The sequence below is a fragment of the Dermacentor variabilis genome, unplaced genomic scaffold (assembly GCF_050947875.1).
Source record: "Dermacentor variabilis isolate Ectoservices unplaced genomic scaffold, ASM5094787v1 scaffold_13, whole genome shotgun sequence".
Classification (NCBI taxonomy): Eukaryota; Metazoa; Arthropoda; class Arachnida; order Ixodida; family Ixodidae; genus Dermacentor; species Dermacentor variabilis.
Genome location: NW_027460291.1, coordinates 22,056,656 through 22,073,946, shown reverse-complemented (window position 1 = coordinate 22,073,946; position 17,291 = coordinate 22,056,656). Strand labels below are relative to the sequence as shown.

Sequence of the window (17,291 nt, the reverse complement as noted above, 5' to 3'; positions counted from 1 at the left end):
TTCGGCAATTGGCGGATACCTGCAAACTTCGGCACTTCACTTGACAGGATGCTCCAGGACCGTATAGTTTGTGGCTTGCAAGACAACTCGGTACATCGTCAAGTGCTTTCGAAGGTACCCTTAACAAGAAGCGAAGCAGAGGAAATCGCCTTAGCAGTGGAAATGGCAGAAGAAAACGTGAAGACGTTGAAGACTGCGCCTGAAGACGAAGGTGTACACATGTTAAGAAACATGCATGCACGACGCGAAAGTCGGCCACCATGCTTCAGATGTGGAAAAACAGGGTACGACCCCAGAACCTGCTGGTTCCGCTTGGCGGTGTGCTACCGGTGCCAGCAGCGTGGTCATGTTTGCAAGATGTGTCCCAGACAAGCAGACAGCAGAACGAGGGAACCGTTCACGTGGCCACACCAGCAAATTAATGCCGTGCATCCGTCAGCAGGAAACTGCAACGATCCGGGATCAGAAGCTCTGTTCCTCGTTGAAATGGCAGATAATTTCGTTGGAAACATTCACACCGTAAAGGCAATAATGTGCACTCTACTTTGGAATGGAATAGTGATCAAGATGTAGCTGGACACGCTGACTTGTTAACTGACTTGTTAACACGCTGACTGCACGGTTCGCTGCCCTCGCAGTCACGATAGTTCTTGTAATTTACTTAGAAGTTTAAAGCACAAAGTGAGCACTGTGGGTGATGTTCGTGAATAACAAGCTTTCTGGGCTTCGAGACAGAGTGAAAGTGTTGTTGCACAAAAGAAAACTAGGTGGAGAAGCGCTACATACTTTGCGTCAAATCGCAAGTTCTGCTATAAACACGCAAGCCTCAGGCTAAAATACCCCCGATTTTGATGCCACGAGACCCAGAACTTTCTGAGAAACGTGAGCTTGCACATCACTGTGCTGAGAAAATGTTTTAACCAGATTATTCGTGTGCGAGTGCCACTTTGAGAAACATTTCATTGAGCATACTATGCAGATTTCGAGGGTGCATCTGCGACTACTGGGTGGCACTGTTCCTTCAATGCTAACCGACGCTCCAGCTGAAGGAAACACCCACAGAAAGAGTAAGCAGGGCTTCGAATGGATGCCCATAGCTAAAGTAATCCTGAAGAGACAGTGAGCCAAACTTGCACATGCTTCAAGCAAATAGGATACGAATGAAAATTATGCACGTTGAACAAGTGAAGAATGAGTATTTGTACCCAAGTGAGGAAGTGAACCTGTTGAAAGATGGTCGACAAAATGACTGTGTGTGAGAAGCTCGAAAACATTTTGGCAAGTACGACGACAAATATCAACAGCCACATAGCAGAATAAATGTCAGTTTCAAGTGCAGCAGCCGCAGTTCACAAGAAATACAAATACAAGAAGATACAAGCCGGTATCTTTAACTTCTGTTTGCTGTAAGACGCACGAACATGTCCTGTACTCTAATCTGATGAAGCATTTTCAAGCAAATAACTTTTTCACCTCTGCTAAGCATTGGTCCTGCTCTGGTTTTTCGTGCGTAACACAACTAACCAAATTCACGCATAACATTGCACTCGGCCTGGACCATGGTGAACAAATAGATGCACTCTTCCTTGATCTGCGGAAAGCATTTGATGTCTTCCTGCACAATCTGCTTTGCTTAAAATTATGATTCCTAGGCATTCCTGAACATATTTTCGGCTGGATAAAGGATTATTTACACCTGCGCAAACAGCAAGTTGTTCTTAATGGGGTGACATCAGCTCCAATGCACATGCTGTCGGGAGTGCCTCAGGGCTCTGTGCTTAGGCCACTTTTGTTGCTTGTTTACATTAATGACTTAGTAGCAGGCCTTAAATCCATGATTAGACTGTATGCCGACGATTGTGTCATGTATCGTACAGTGAAATGCCATGCCGATATTTCTGTCTTGCAGGGCGACCTTGAAAAAGTGCCTATCTGGTGTAACCGGTGGCAGAAGACTCTGAATACCGGTAAATGTTACCACATACAGTTTACAAAGAAAAAGAAAAAACTCCCCAGTTCCTACTGCGTAAATAATATTGCACTCAGTACCACTGAGCATATTAAATACCTCGGGGTAACATTTTCTGAAATGCTTGACTGGTCTAATCAAGTTAACTCAATTAGCACGACAACTTACTGTCTTCTTCACTTTTTCTGACTAAATTTTAAGCATTCCTCTTCATCACCGAAGGCAACCTTGTATTTAACAAATGTCAGGCCTATTCTAGAATATGCATGTGTTACCTGGGATCCATACACTAAAGACCTCGCAGACAAAATAGAAGGCATCCAGAAGCAAGCAGCACGTTTCGCAACAGGAAATTATAATTTTACTATCAGAGGATCCGGAATACAGGAAGGGTGGGTTGGAAAACTCTCTCTTCATGCAGGAAAATCCTACAATATATGCAAAAGTAAAACTGGTATTGACAAAACACTGTTCATTAAGGAGCCGCATTACGTTTCATCTAGGAGAGACCACGCTAACAAAATTAGAGCTTATCTGTGCCGCACCAATGTGCTCAAGTATTCATTTTTTCCTAACACGCTTAACGATTGGAATGAGCTCCCTGATGAAGTGATGGCAGCGTCTAGTATTGCAAATGCTATTGAGAGCCGTATTCTTTGACTGTTCTGTTATTAATCTCTGCACATATGCTACTGCGTGGAATTTTTTTTTTTTGATGTTGCTGTACTTTGTTAATTTGCCTTCCACTATTGTGAATTTCAGGGCTTAAACAATGTTGCATTTACTGATGTATTCTTTTGATATTGGTGAATATTTTTCCATTGTGACCCCCTGTATTTTAACCCCTCTACGATAATGCCGTGCACGCCACGTAGGTATACTGAATAAATAAATAAATAAATAAATAAATAAATAAAGATGACTGCCGGTTGTACCGCAGCTGGTAGGCTTTTCTTCCTTATTACAGCTCAAGCCTTCAGGACTGGTTGCTTGTAAGCAGCACAAACTTGAACTAACGAACAGCATCATCAAGCTAATCCATTGCTCTCCTGCAATTCCTTGTGGCGAGCAAGAACTTGGCTCCTGCACGTACTCCAGAAAAGAAAAAGCCCCTTACGCTACACTACATGCATTGCGAGCACTGTGATGTATTGCCGCGTTCCATTTAAGGCTATAATTAGCTGTGAAATCTTGGCAATGCTGGTTTACACATGTGACCAAGGAATTACCTTATTATCATCAAATATGTACAGTTAAACCTCAATATAAAGAACTTCAATATAATGAAATTCTCAATATAATATAGAACACCATGCATATAGAACCTCAATATAACGAAGTGTTTGTATGTGATTTCAATATAAACAAATTTGACTGCTGCCGCAAAGGAATACCAAGACAGTAAATGGAAACTTCTGCGGACAGAGATGGTCAAATGATTTAATTACAAACGGCTGCTTGCAAACGCACCTCTAATCGTGCGCCACGCGACAAGAATGACTGCCAAAGTGGAGTCGCATCGTGTTCCGTATAAAGTCAAAGTGCAATAAGCTTCTATCGGACCCAGCGCACCGTGCGCTTTAGGTGCGAGTGAAAGTGTGCAAAGATGAGACAAGAAAGATGGTGGTTTCATGAGTGCCGCCTTCCTGCATGAGCAAAGGCAAAGAGAGGGAGGGGAGCAAGCTCGCAGTGATGCGATTAAGCGTGCGCGAGGGGGGTGGGGGTAAGTTGGGGCGCGTCTCGGCAGAGGCTGATCACTGTTGTAAGCGCGGCTGAAAACAGACACAGTTGCACACCGTGCTTTGGAAGTTATCTGCCACTGTGCAAAGAGTGGGCATGCCAATAGGGCGTGGCAATTTGTAAGCTATCTTCCAGCGCGCTTAGTATTGGAGGCTGTGTAATCTTGAGTTTCGATGACCCGTTGGAGCAAGAAGCAGACGAAGCAGTCACTTCTTGCTGCCAGCACTTTTCCTGGTAGCATCCTGCCAGTGCAGGCAAGTGTGGCTGGCTTCGCTTGATTCGTACTGCAGGTGTGAAGATATTGTCGACGTACATGGCATGAAACAGTATCATTTGTCGCCGGCTCCTAAATTTATTAGAATGAATTGTTTTCTCATTCAAACTTACTTTGTTCAATTGCCCGATAGATTTGGAAAATTCTTTGGCCCCTTTCCATGCAAGAAAGATCACCCAGCGACTGTACTTATTTGCATAAAAAGTGAAATTTCTATACAACGAAATTTTGATATACCGTACTTACTCGCATAATGATTGCAGTTCTTTGTAAAAAAAATTTATGCAAATTCAGGGGTACGATCATTACGCGGGTTAAATTTCCCGCGAAAAGAAAACATTTTTTTTTCATCCCGCATTTGCTGCGGGATGACAACAGGTCAATAAATAGGCGGCTGCCGCTGTGACAGTGCGGAACACCAAAATAAAAATGGCGGCTGGCGGAGCAAGCCAAACATGCTGAAAGCGATTTTTTTCTTCTCGTGAGTATATTATGCGTATTGAAACAGTTTCTTCCGCATCAGTAATGAACGATATCAATACTATTGGCAAGTTTGCAGCAATAACGTAGCCATGACTACTTTGAGGGGACAGAAACGGAGATGGGCACGCATAACTGCCAGTGACATAGAAACCCATGGCGGGCATGCTGCGGAAACTGTGACATTTGTTTTTACTACTTCATACGGCACGCTTCCGCTACGGGTGGGCGAATACTGTATCTTAGCTGCGGTACAAGCGTCGGCGTATGAATAGGGTACACTTCTAACGTACCAGTGGCCACTATCGTTGCCACTCACAACTTGTTGCCTGCCCACGAGTGCAGACGAGAGGAATCGAAAGGCGCCTTTTTTGTTGTTGTTGACCACAACCATTATAAAGCCTACAAATAATAAAGCCAAGGCAAGTTTGGTTGTAGCTTTTTTTTTATGGAAGTGTAGAATACGATAAAAGGAATGAAATAGGGCATCTGCCTAAGAATGTTTGGTGCGTGCAGACCGCTTGGTATGTCTTGAATCGTTTGCGTAGCATTCGACAGCATTCGAGAGATGGCAAGCGCGATCATCATTAGCTAGACTTGACACGCGACATATCGCTGTGGAAAGTTCGGTGTGCGATCATTACACAGGAAAGGAAAGAAATCAAATTTTAAGGACAAAATTCAGCGGTGCGGTTATTATGCAAGTAAATACGGTAATGAAGCAAATTGCCAATTTTACTAACTTCGTTATATTGAGGTTTAACTGCATATATATGACGATCAGGAGCCTAAACTATTATTCTGCATGCTACTGTCATCATAGATCACAGAGTTAATCATAAATCATTGAACAAGGTACAGAAGTGTATTTTTTTCCTGAAAAACAAGTTTATTTGTATCGGCAAAAAAGGTTGTTCATTTATATTGCAAACATGTACAGCTCGACACAAATTACCATACATCTTGTTTATAATAGCACCCATACAGGTAAAGAAATAAAGCCAGGGAGTTTAATTGTGTGAATATCAATATTTATTTGATTGGTAGTTTCATCATGCATTTGGTGGCATAAGAATAATTCCTGCGTGAATTACGTTCGCATACAGCACCTACATACTCATCCATAAAACAAATTTAAACTCTAGCTCACCATTTAGAAGAACTGATGAAGGGCTATTTCGTCCGTGCAAGATTTATGCTGCTCTTTGTAGACTCAATTTTAACGTGTTTACCGAACAAAACAGCGTTAAAAGCTCTATACTTTCTAATCTCAAACAGGGAAACAAACAGTTGATGGACAAGGCAAATACATTACCTTTGCAAGTGACAGAGCTCCGCTGCATTCAGAAATCTGTAACTGTCTATAGTGTCACGGTGAAAACGGTTTCCAGTTTAAATAATCTCAAACAGGGAAACAAACAGTTGATGGACAAGGCAAATACATTACCTTTGCAAGTGACAGAGCTCCGCTGCATTCAGAAATCTGTAACTGTCTATAGTGTCACGGTGAAAACGGTTTCCAGTTTAAATAATGTGATAAACATGGCACATTTCTACTGCAATATGGCCGCAGCAGCGCACAACGTGCGCAGCTTGTGAGAGGCCCCTGACTGCAGAGCCACATTTGTCTTCATGAAGCAGAGAAGCACTGAACTACACATCCCGCCCGGCAGCCGGCACACCTACCCATCTAGCCACCGTAACAAAGGTAAGCACTGCTGTTTTGTGGAGGGTCACGGATAATTACACCTGTCTAGAGGGTATTGTAGTGATGCTCAGGAAGCTCCAAAGAGCATTGTAGTGCCCCAATGGAAAGGTTCAAATGAACTTCTCTCATCGCCATTCATGGCTGCGCACTCCTGCCATGTATATACATGCTTTCAACCACGCCACGATGCGGTGTACAAGACAGTGACAGCAGCATAAGAAACGTCAAAGGAAGAGGCAAAGAAAGCTTCGCTTCCCAAAAGTGAAAGCTGTGGGAAATAAATGCATCTGCATTTCTTTGATATTCAAAGCTACGTACTCATATTCAAGAAAAGTTGTAGATGCTTGTATTTGAAAAATAAAAGTAGCCTCCCTTGTTTACATGTGCTTATGCCTCATCTGCAACTAGGCCACTATACTCGAAAGTATAACATTTCTTTAGTACTATGGCCACCAAATACTCCGAACTGCCTGCCAAACAGTCCACAACGCTTCCTTTGTTTTGCTGCATTACAGATTCAGCTTCAAGATGATTGCAAACATTTCAATTGGACAATAATAGTGCTATTGAGAGAATCTGCACTTGGTTCATCACAGTAACATAACCAGGGTCAAATCCAGCCCAGTGTTTTTTTTTTGTCCGTTAACTCTCATGTGCAAATGCTTTCTGCAGATCAGTAACAGTAGCAAATCACAACACCGCCAGAACAACGCTGTTCACAACGCTGTTCACAACGCTGTTCACAACGCAGAACAGGGGGCACAACACCGCCAGAACAACGATGTTCACAACGCTCCTAACCTTCCAGGTACTGACGTACCTGATACCTGGACCCGTATGCCCTTCCCTGACCACCGGAAGCCCGCCTGGAACCGCCTACCTGCACGAAACAAGTTCTCCGCCAACCCCCCTGCCTTCTATCAAGCCTAATGGCATCAGCCGCCTGTTTCCAGCACGAGCCCGGCATACCGCCTGGCAACCTTGGAACTCTACGACGTCAGCAACCCCGAGACCACATTGCGTGCAATATAAACAGCAAGGAATCGCCGACTACACGGGGCACAACACTGCCAGAACAACGATGTTCACAACGCTCCTAACTTTCCAGGTACTGACGTACCTGATACCTGGACCCGTATGCCCTTCCCTGACCACCGGAAGCCCGCCTGGAACCGCCTACCTGCACGAAACAAGTTCTCCGCCAACCCCCCTGCCTCCTATCAAGCCTAATGGCATCAGCCGCCTGTTTCCAGCACGAGCTCGGCATACCGCCTGGCAACCTTGGAACTCTCCGACGTCAGCAACCCCGAGACCACATTGCGCGCAATATAAACAGCAAGGAATCGCCGACTACACGGGGCACAACACTGCCAGAACAACGATGTTCACAACGCTCCTAACTTTCCAGGTACTGACGTACCTGATACCTGGACCCGTATGCCCTTCCCTGACCACCGGAAGCCCGCCTGGAACCGCCTACCTGCACGAAACAAGTTCTCCGCCAACCCCCCTGCCTCCTATCAAGCCTAATGGCATCAGCCGCCTGTTTCCAGTACGAGCTCGGCATACCGCCTGGTAACCTTGGAACTCTCCGACGTCAGCAACCCCGAGACCACATTGCGCGCAATATAAACAGCAAGGAATCGCCGACTACACGGGGCACAACACTGCCAGAACAACGATGTTCACAACGCTCCTAACTTTCCAGGTACTGACGTACCTGATACCTGGACCCGTATGCCCTTCCCTGACCACCGAAAGCCCGCCTGGAACCGCCTACCTGCACGAAACAAGTTCTCCGCCAACCCCCCTGCCTCCTATCAAGCCTAATGGCATCAGCCGCCTCTTTCCAGCACGAGCCCGGCATACCGCCTGGCAACCTTGGAACTCTCCGACGTCAGAAACCCCGAGACCACATTGCGCACAATATAAACAGCAAGGAATCGCCGACTACACGGGGCACAACACTGCCAGAACAACGATGTTCACAACGCTCCTAACTTTCCAGGTACTGACGTACCTGATACCTGGACCCGTATGCCCTTCCCTGACCACCGAAAGCCCGCCTGGAACTGCCTACCTGCACGAAACAAGTTCTCCGCCAACCCCCCTGCCTCCTATCAAGCCTAATGGCATCAGCCGCCTGTTTCCAGCACGAGCCCGGCATACCGCCTGGCAACCTTGGAACTCTCCGACGTCAGCAACCCCGAGACCACATTGCGCGCAATATAAACAGCAAGGATACGCCGACTACACGGGGCACAACACCGCCAGAACAACGATGTTCACAACGCTCCTAACCTTCCAGGTTTGTTACCTAACCCATTCTAAGGAATTCAGAAGTGATGATAGATCTATAGTGGCGGTGTCGTGCCCCTACGACTTGAAGTGTCGCGGTGTGGTGTTGTTTTGTTGCGATGCATTTGCCTTTGATTTTCCGTGTGAAATTATGTTATTATCCGGTGACATTGAGGTTAACCCCGGTCCATCCCCTACTGCTGAACTCCTGCCTATCCTCGACGCTATTGAATGATTAGAAAGTGTTTAAGCCGCAATTCGTGCAGAGCTTGAGCAAATCAAATCAACCCAAACTGCCCAAGACAAACTTATAGCTGAAATTATGAGCCGCTCTAACATCTTAGAGTCAGACCAACAAGATCCAACCACTTCAACCGCTGTTAACATTATCGGCCGACTACAGCACAACATCACTACCCTGAAAGCCGCGAACATTGACGCCAACAACCGTATGCGGCGAGCCAACCTGCTCTTCTTTGGCATTGGCGATTCCAATAAAGAACCTTGGAGTGATTCAGAGAACAAAGTTCTAGACCTATGCAAAAGTAATCTTGGTTTAACATTGAACGCCAGCGATATTGAGCATGCACACCGACTTGGAAGATTCTCCGAAACAAAAAACGCCCTATAGTAGTAAAACTGGCCCACTTCAAGATGAAAGAAAACATATTGGCATGTGGGCGTAAGCTAAAAGGTACATGTTTTGCCGTCAGAGAAGATTTTGCCCCAAGTACGCGCCTTGCACGCTCAAAATTATGAAAATTTATCAAGCCCCAAAAATGCGCGTTTAAGCTCAGCCTGGACAAGCTGCATGTAGGCAGCAGATGCTATTTTTATGATACTACATCTGATAGAGTCATTGAACATACCACAACACCTAACAGCAATCAAATGCCAGCTCCAACTGATACCTTATCTGACCAGCCCCAGTGACAAACAAGAAATTCCGTGCCTGCTTCATTCAAAAACCGCCCTGATTCATTTTTTAACATTAGTGTGGTTTTCACTAACATCCACAGTATAATTCCAAAACGTGACGAACTCGAAAGCTTCATAGACGACAACACAGCCGATATGATTTTACTAACGGAAACGTGGTTAAATAAAGACGTCGGCGACCACGCAGTTTTTTCATCCTACCCTAACTTTACAGTTTACCGACGCGATCGGCATCATAGGCGAGGGGGAAGTGTACTAATCGCCGTTAAAGACAGCTTACCATCATCCCTGATAAATCACAACGACAACATCGAACTAACATGGGTAAGCGTGCACAGTACAATTGGCAAAATAGTGTTTGGAATCTGTTACCATCCACGAGATAGTAACCCCTCATTTTGCAATTTTTTACGCCTCTCTTTAGAACAAATAAAAAAAGATATGCCCGCTACACCTATCTTCCTTTTTGGAGACTTTAATCATCCCAGCATCAATTGGCCACTACTTTCAGTACCCAACAGAACACCCTGTAGTGAACCCAAACAGTTTCTTGAATTAACACTAGACTTTAACCTCCACCAAGCAATAACATGCCCAACTAGGGGCGACAACACCCTGGATCTCTTATTAACATCTAGCCCGGAAAACATAAAAAATTTGACTTCGCTCCCTGGCTTTAGCGACCACAACGTACTTCATATCGGCATTTCATTACCATTAAAAACAAAGCCCCCACGCAAAAATTAATCACTGATTACAAGAAAGGTAACTTCGACGCATTTAACCGCGAACTCGCACTCTTCTAAGAAGATTTTTGACAGTCCCCCCCCCCATACTCTGCTCGCTCGGTCAACGCCAATTGGGAATTGTATAAAAACACTATGCTAAACTTGAAAAACATATATATCCCTACTATCCTTATAAATACCGACAAAAATAACCAGTGGTTTACGCAACACCTAAAACGTCTACTTAATAAGAAAAAACGCCATTATCGGAAAGCAAAGTTAATAACCACAGAGCTTGGGATAGGTACGAACTAAGCATCAAAAAATACATCAAGGAATTGAAAGCTTCCAAAAACAAATTTTTTTCAACTGACCTCTTATCAATCCTTCAGTCCAACCCTCATAAATTCTTTCAGATTATCTCCCCGCCTAAGCGCCAAACTCAGCTGCAACTATCAGACGACGACAACGTACTGATTGAAGCTGAAAAATGTGCTACAGCCCTTAACAATTTCTTCACATCAGTATTTTCTCCTGCTATAAACTTCAGTTCTGACGTATTACCATGCCACTCGCTGACCACAATGCCCGATATCCAGATTAATGCTGATGGAATAGCTGGGCTAATACAGGCTCTAAAATTATCCTCCTCGGCTGGTTGTGATCAAATCAGCAGCAAATTACTTAAAAACGCCAGTTCCCTGTCAAGTGCAATACTTAGCTTACTTTTCCAGCAATCAATCAGTACTGGTGAAGTTCCCCGCGATTGGAAAAAGGCTCAAATCATTCCCATCCATAAATCTGCTGATCGAACAAAAGCATGTAACTATCGTCCAATTTCTCTAACCAGTATCCCCTCTAAACTGCTGGAACATATCATAGCAACCAATCTAATGCACTACCTTGAATCAATTAACTTCTTCTAATCATATCAGCATGGTTTTAGACAACTATTATCCTGCGAAACTCAGCTCTCTGAATTCACCGATGAAATCTTACAACACATGGACGATCACCTACAAATTGACGCCATCTTCTTAGACTTTTCGAAGGCCTTCGACCGCGTCCCCAACAATCACCTACTTGCCAAATTATCTACTCTTGGAATCCCCCCATCACTGATTACTTGGATCGAACATTTCTTAAAACGATGCGTACAATACACATCCGCTAACTCTCACGACTCACACCTTTCTGATGTTACATCCGGTGTCCCCCAGGGAGCAGGCTTATCCCCGCTGTTATTTTTAATCTATATCAATGACCTGCCATCTAACACAAAAACTAGACTTTGTCTTTTTGCTGATGACTGCGTCATCTACAACGCCATCCATAACCCTGGTGATTCCATTGACCTACAAGAAGACATAGACACTATCGTTTCATGGTGTGAAAAATGGTTCATGCCTCTTAACCTTAATAAGTGCCAATGTATGTCCTTTTCACGTAAGCGCAGCATTACAAATTATGCGTACCACATAAGCTCAACTACAATACCACAAACAGACTGCTATAAGTATCTACATGTTCACTTGACATCATCATTATCATGGGTTACTCACATTGAAACAATATGCACAAACGCCTCATGCACACTTGGTTTCTTGCGTTGCAATCTGAAATCTGCATCACCCGCTATAAAAAAACTTGCATATCAGACATATGTTCGGCTGAAACTGGAGTACGCATCATTTATCTGGCACCCCCGCAAGCATATCACACCTACGAATTAGAAGCCACTCAGAATCGTGCTGCACGCTTTATCATGTCAAACTACTCAAGTAAAACCAGCATAACTGAACTAAAACGCACACTCAATCTTCCCAGTCTCCAATCACATCGTATCATCTCGCGTCTCTGCATGCTTCACTCTTTCTACTATCACCAAATAGCCAGACACCCTCGACTACAACCCCCGCCTAGAATCTCTGCCCGCCTCAACCACAGCTGTCCAATCGCGCACATTCAGTGCCCTACGTCTTCGATGAAGGATTCTTTTTTTCTAAATGCAATCGCACTGTGGAACACTCTGCCCGACTGTATTGTCTCTTCCGCCGACCACACGACTTTCCGTGAGAAACTAACAATCCACTACACCTAGAATGGTTTGTCACAAATGCATTTGCTACTTGACCCCTTTTAAGTAATTAATTGATAGTGATTCGTTCTCACGCATAGTATGTTTTTAATAGTACTTATGTAGTATGTATTTTGTTGTATTTTATGGTTTCTTTACAGTGATTTTGATGATAGTACCATTTGCTCGGTTCTCTCCTGAGCGTTGTTTCCTTTTCTATTCTTCGTCGATCTTTTCTTCCTCTTTTCCCTCCTCAGCGTGATGAAGAGTTCCTCACACTGTGTTTGCCCCCGCCTTATGTAATGCCTCCGGGCCTTTAAGGCTTCAATAAATGAAATGAAATAGTGCCCACAGTCCAGCAGGTACAGGTGTGCCAATGACACAGATTTTGTTTAAAAAATGTAACATATTACCCCACAATGTTCCAATTTTCAGCCAGCTTAATATACGAGTTTCATGCAGTAGATGGTAGCATTGCGACATTTGAATAATTGTACCTAGTCCAAAAAATTGGTCAGCCACTGTATTCACAGATTTGCTTTTGCCTGACCAGGCTTTTTCCAGCTCATATATTAACTTCCCAATCTGGGCTAGGCGGCGGCATGGACGCTTGCGGGAGCAAATGAAAAAGTCGCCAGGCCACGCGGTTACGTAGGTGTCTTGTGTACAGGAGTACAGGCTTGGATATTGTGTCTGCCATGCATTTGTCCACATAAGCCTGCCATTCAGTGCCACAACTTCCTTGAAAACATGAAGGGCCGACATCTGCCTGTAAAATTCTACATATTTCTGGGCAGGTAGTGCAAAAAAAAGGAGGAGACAAGCATGCACCATCGCTGCTGGCCGAAGTAAGTTGCGCTTGTTCGCTTTTGCATTCCAATTTATTCAAAGTTTTTGCATGCGAAATATTTATCCGTGTCGCGCAGTCAGTCAAGGGGGCTCTCTCGCATGTAACTGGGGTCTATTATTAACCCTTTGAGGGTCAATGACGTAAATATACGGCGCTGCGAACAAGTCTTAAAATGGTCGATGCCGTATATTTACGGCACCGTCTGTACATTTAAAAAGCGTGCAGATTTCCTAACTTTTTCTTTTCTGTCATGTGCTGCCACTTGGGAATACAGGGAATTTTTTTCGCGTGCCTCCCTCCCTCGGTTTTCGTTGTATGGTTTGTTGTAGAGCGTTTCCTCCCGCACGTTTATATACTACTGCTTGCGCATTGGCACGCGTGCGGGCGGGCGGCGGTTTGGTTTTTGTTCCGCGGGTGGTTTCGGCTTCTTGCACTTGCAAAACTGGTGGGTATCTTGTTAGTAATTGCTCAAAGGGTGACCAATCGTTTCTCGCTCGCTTAGTGCTCACAGGGATGCGCATAGGAAGGATGCCGCCGTGCATGCATTTCTGTTGCTTTTTTTTTACACTCGCCAAAACTAATTGCCTCTGGTTGGCAATAAGATGAAGATTAGAGGAGGTTTGTCACACGTTTTGCTTTTTTGACGGGCATACAACCAAACAGTTTTCTTGAGTGCGCGCACCTACGCAGTTCAATTACGCTATTGATGTACAAACTATTAGTGTAAGAGCAGGAACATTTGAGTGTTGTGAAATACGTATTCGCGTGTGCACATTTTCAAAGCCTTGAACTATGTGTATAACAATGCATCAAATTTTTTATTCTTATAAGTTTATTTTTTTATTGTTGTTATTTATGAATGAAGAGTACATATACACCAATGCAAAATATTTTTTTCTCACTTTATGGTCACCCTAGAAAAATTATGGTAAATTTTTTTCGAAATAAGTCCCTAAGAAGAATTGGAATCTGTAATAAAAAAATCGACCTTGGGCAGTCGCATATGGTGAAAAAAATCGACCCTCAAAGGGTTAAAGGGGACACTGGGGCTCATAGCCTCTGCTGAGCACCGGCAGGAGCAGCAGCTTCACCCAGATTCAGCATGTGGCCTGATGTGATCACTGCATGTTAAAAGCGAAGAAAGAGGCAAAGGATTCATCATAGACTAAAAAAGCATGAAGAAACTCACATAGAAAGCCGCCTCACAAGTATCAAGAGAGACAATTTTACCGTCGCGTCGCGTGACACAACGACTGCGACGTCCTGAGGTGTCTAAACCCATGAAGAATTTTTTACCCCTGTCACTCAGGCGCTTTGGAGCGCCGTCGAATCCAATCTAAATCGGGTGCTCCTGCACAGGCACTTTCGACAGTGGTTCATCACCCTCCAGATTCAGTAGATCATGATCATAGGCTGTCCTCTGCACCGTAATGCTGAGCGAGTTCAAGTAACCTGATCCGGACTTTTGGACTGTGCAACCGCCACTAGTCTTGTTTGTGACCAAAAAATATTATCTGTATAGCGCTTGATCGCGATTGAAAATGCCTGTGTTGCACCGGTTTTCAGGAGCAACAGAGAGCCAAAGTATTTCAAACCACCACTGCCTTCCTCTGCCACACTGCTTGTGGAGTCTAGATGACACACACTATGGTCTGCATTCTTTTTAGAAATGGCCTGCCGATTAATACACCTTTGCTTAAGAACTGCTTGCAACTTGCTACTACAGAAATGGTATCGATCAAGGGCACATTGTCAAATACGAGAAAGCACAATTTGCGTCGCACACGCAAATTGTGCTTTCTCGTATTTGACAATGTGACACACGCAAATCAGCTGACGCCCAATACATTAGTCAAAGCACGTCGAAGTAGAGTTCCAGCAATATTGTCACTGTCACGAGCAAACTGTCATGACCGAGCTACAAGAAGAAGCAAGAATGCTGCCGCAAAAAATAGTAAGCATTAAGCAAAAGGACGAACTTTCGCCTACCGACTTACTTGATTATGCAGACGGCAGTTATCCATGCCTGCCCGTGTTCCTTTTTGTACCATTTACCTAGGAAACTATAAAACTTCACAGGCAGCTCCATGCCCCAGGTGTTTGTCACTGTTGTGGCAGTTCGCCACCACACAAGAGTATCCGGCTCCTGGGCTACCCAACCACCGAACCATGGCAAAACAACGGCTATGCGAGGAGCAGTTCTGCAAAGATTGCAAGCATCACGAGTGCCTCACAATGCCGGTGACCTGCATTGATACATGGTCACGCTGCTTTCTGCCAGGAGAAGGAGTGGCGCTGGCATCTGTCGGCAAATTTCAGGTTGAAATAGCAGTCAGTTTGAAGCAGCAGTCAGAAACTTGTTTTCTTTTTTTTTTTTTGTTTCTGCGGAGGTTGGTTCACTTTGCTGTTCATCATCATCATCATCAGCAGCAGCAGCAGCCTGGTTACGCCCACAGCAGGGCAAAGGCCTCTCCCATACTTCTCCAACAACACCGGTCATGCACTAATTGTGGCCATGTCGTCCCTGCAAATTTCTTAATCTCATTCGCCCACCTAACTTTCTGCTGCTCCCTGCTACGCTTCCCTTCCCTTGCAATCCAGTCCGTAACCCTTAATGACCATCGGTTACCTTCCCTCCTCATTACATGTCCTGCCCATGCCCCCCATTTCTTTTTCTTGATTTCAGCTAAGATGTCTAACTTGCATTTGTTCCCTCACCCAATCTACTATTTTCTTATCCCTTAACGTTACACCCATCATTCTTCTTTCCATAGCTAGTTGCGTCGTCCTCAATTTAAGTAGAACCCTTCTCGTAAGCCTCCAGGTTTCTGCCCCGTACGTGAGTACTGTTAAGACACAGCTGGTTATACACTTTTCTCTTGGGGGATAATGGCAACCTGCTGTTCATGATCTGAGAATGCCTGCCAAACGCACCCCAGCCCATTCTTATCCTTCTGATTATTTCCGTCTCATGATCCGGATCCGCCGTCACTACGAACCCTAAGTAGATGTATTGTTCCCTTACCACTTCTAGTGCCTCGCTACCTATTGTAAATTGCTGTTCTCTTCCGAGACTGTTAAACATTACTTTAGTTTTCTGCAGATTAATTTTTAGACCCACTCTTCTGCTTTGCCTGTCCAGGTCAGTGAGCATGCATTGCAATTGGTCCCTTGAGTTAATAAGCAAGGCAATATCATTAGCGAATCGCAAGTTACTAAGTTATTCTTCATCAACTTTTATCCCCAATTCTTCCCAATCCAGGTCTCTGAATAGCTCCTGTAAACACGCTGAGAATAGCATTGGAGAGATCGTATCTCCCTGCCTGACGCCTTTCTTTATTCGGATTTTGTTGCTTTCTTTATGGAGGACTACGGTGGCTGTGGAGCCGCTATAGATATCTTTCAGTATTTTTACATACGGCTCATCTACACCCTGATTCCATAATGCCTCCATGACTGCTGAGCTTTCGACAGAATCAAACGCCTTCTCGTAATCAATGAAAGCTATATATAAGGGTTGGTAATATTCCGCACATTTCTCCATCACCTCATTGATAGTGTGAATATGGTCTATTGTTGAGTAGCCTTGACGGAATCCTGCCTGATCCTTTGCTTGACAGAAGTCTAAGGTGTTCCTGATTCTATTTGGATTACCTTAGTAAATACTTAGTAAAAGCAGCCTCTACTTTTGGTTTAACATTTCAGGCACTGTCTAGGCAACTGTGCAGGGCAAAATATTGCATCAAAAGCAAATACGTTGGTGAACATAAATGATATTTGAAACAAGCTGCATACATTGAAACACTTCCGATTGGACCTGCGCTGCAAGTCCAAGTATTCCAGTAAAATGATTTGTAAGGCTGGGTGTTTGCTATAGGTGTCAATATGCTGTCAATGTAGGTGGCTCACTTCTTTCACTGTTTTTTTACAATGCTTTACATCACGCATACTTTTTTAAGTGGCTGGATAGGTGCTTTCCAAGCGTGCTAGCCACAAACTAGTAGATGCTCTCATTGCTGACATTCCTGTTGAACGTGTTTGTATGGAGTCCAAATTCTGTAAACTTGACAAAACTCAAGAATATAAATTTTTGCAGCAGTATGCTTGTCATGATATTGAAGATGCTATAAATGTGGTGAAACAAAATATTCTATTCCATGGATAGAATTAGGTGGCACCGTAACCTTCCTGCACATACGCTTTTGATAGCGTATTGAGGAGTAAACAT

The 17,291-nt window shown here is 44.3% G+C and overlaps 1 protein-coding gene across 11 annotated transcripts in view; it reads right to left on the bottom strand.

Annotated features, from left to right (window-relative positions):
- Positions 1-17,291, bottom strand: part of Miga (mitoguardin) — a 240,811-nt gene that overhangs the window by 88,442 nt on the left and 135,078 nt on the right. The window lies entirely within an intron of this gene.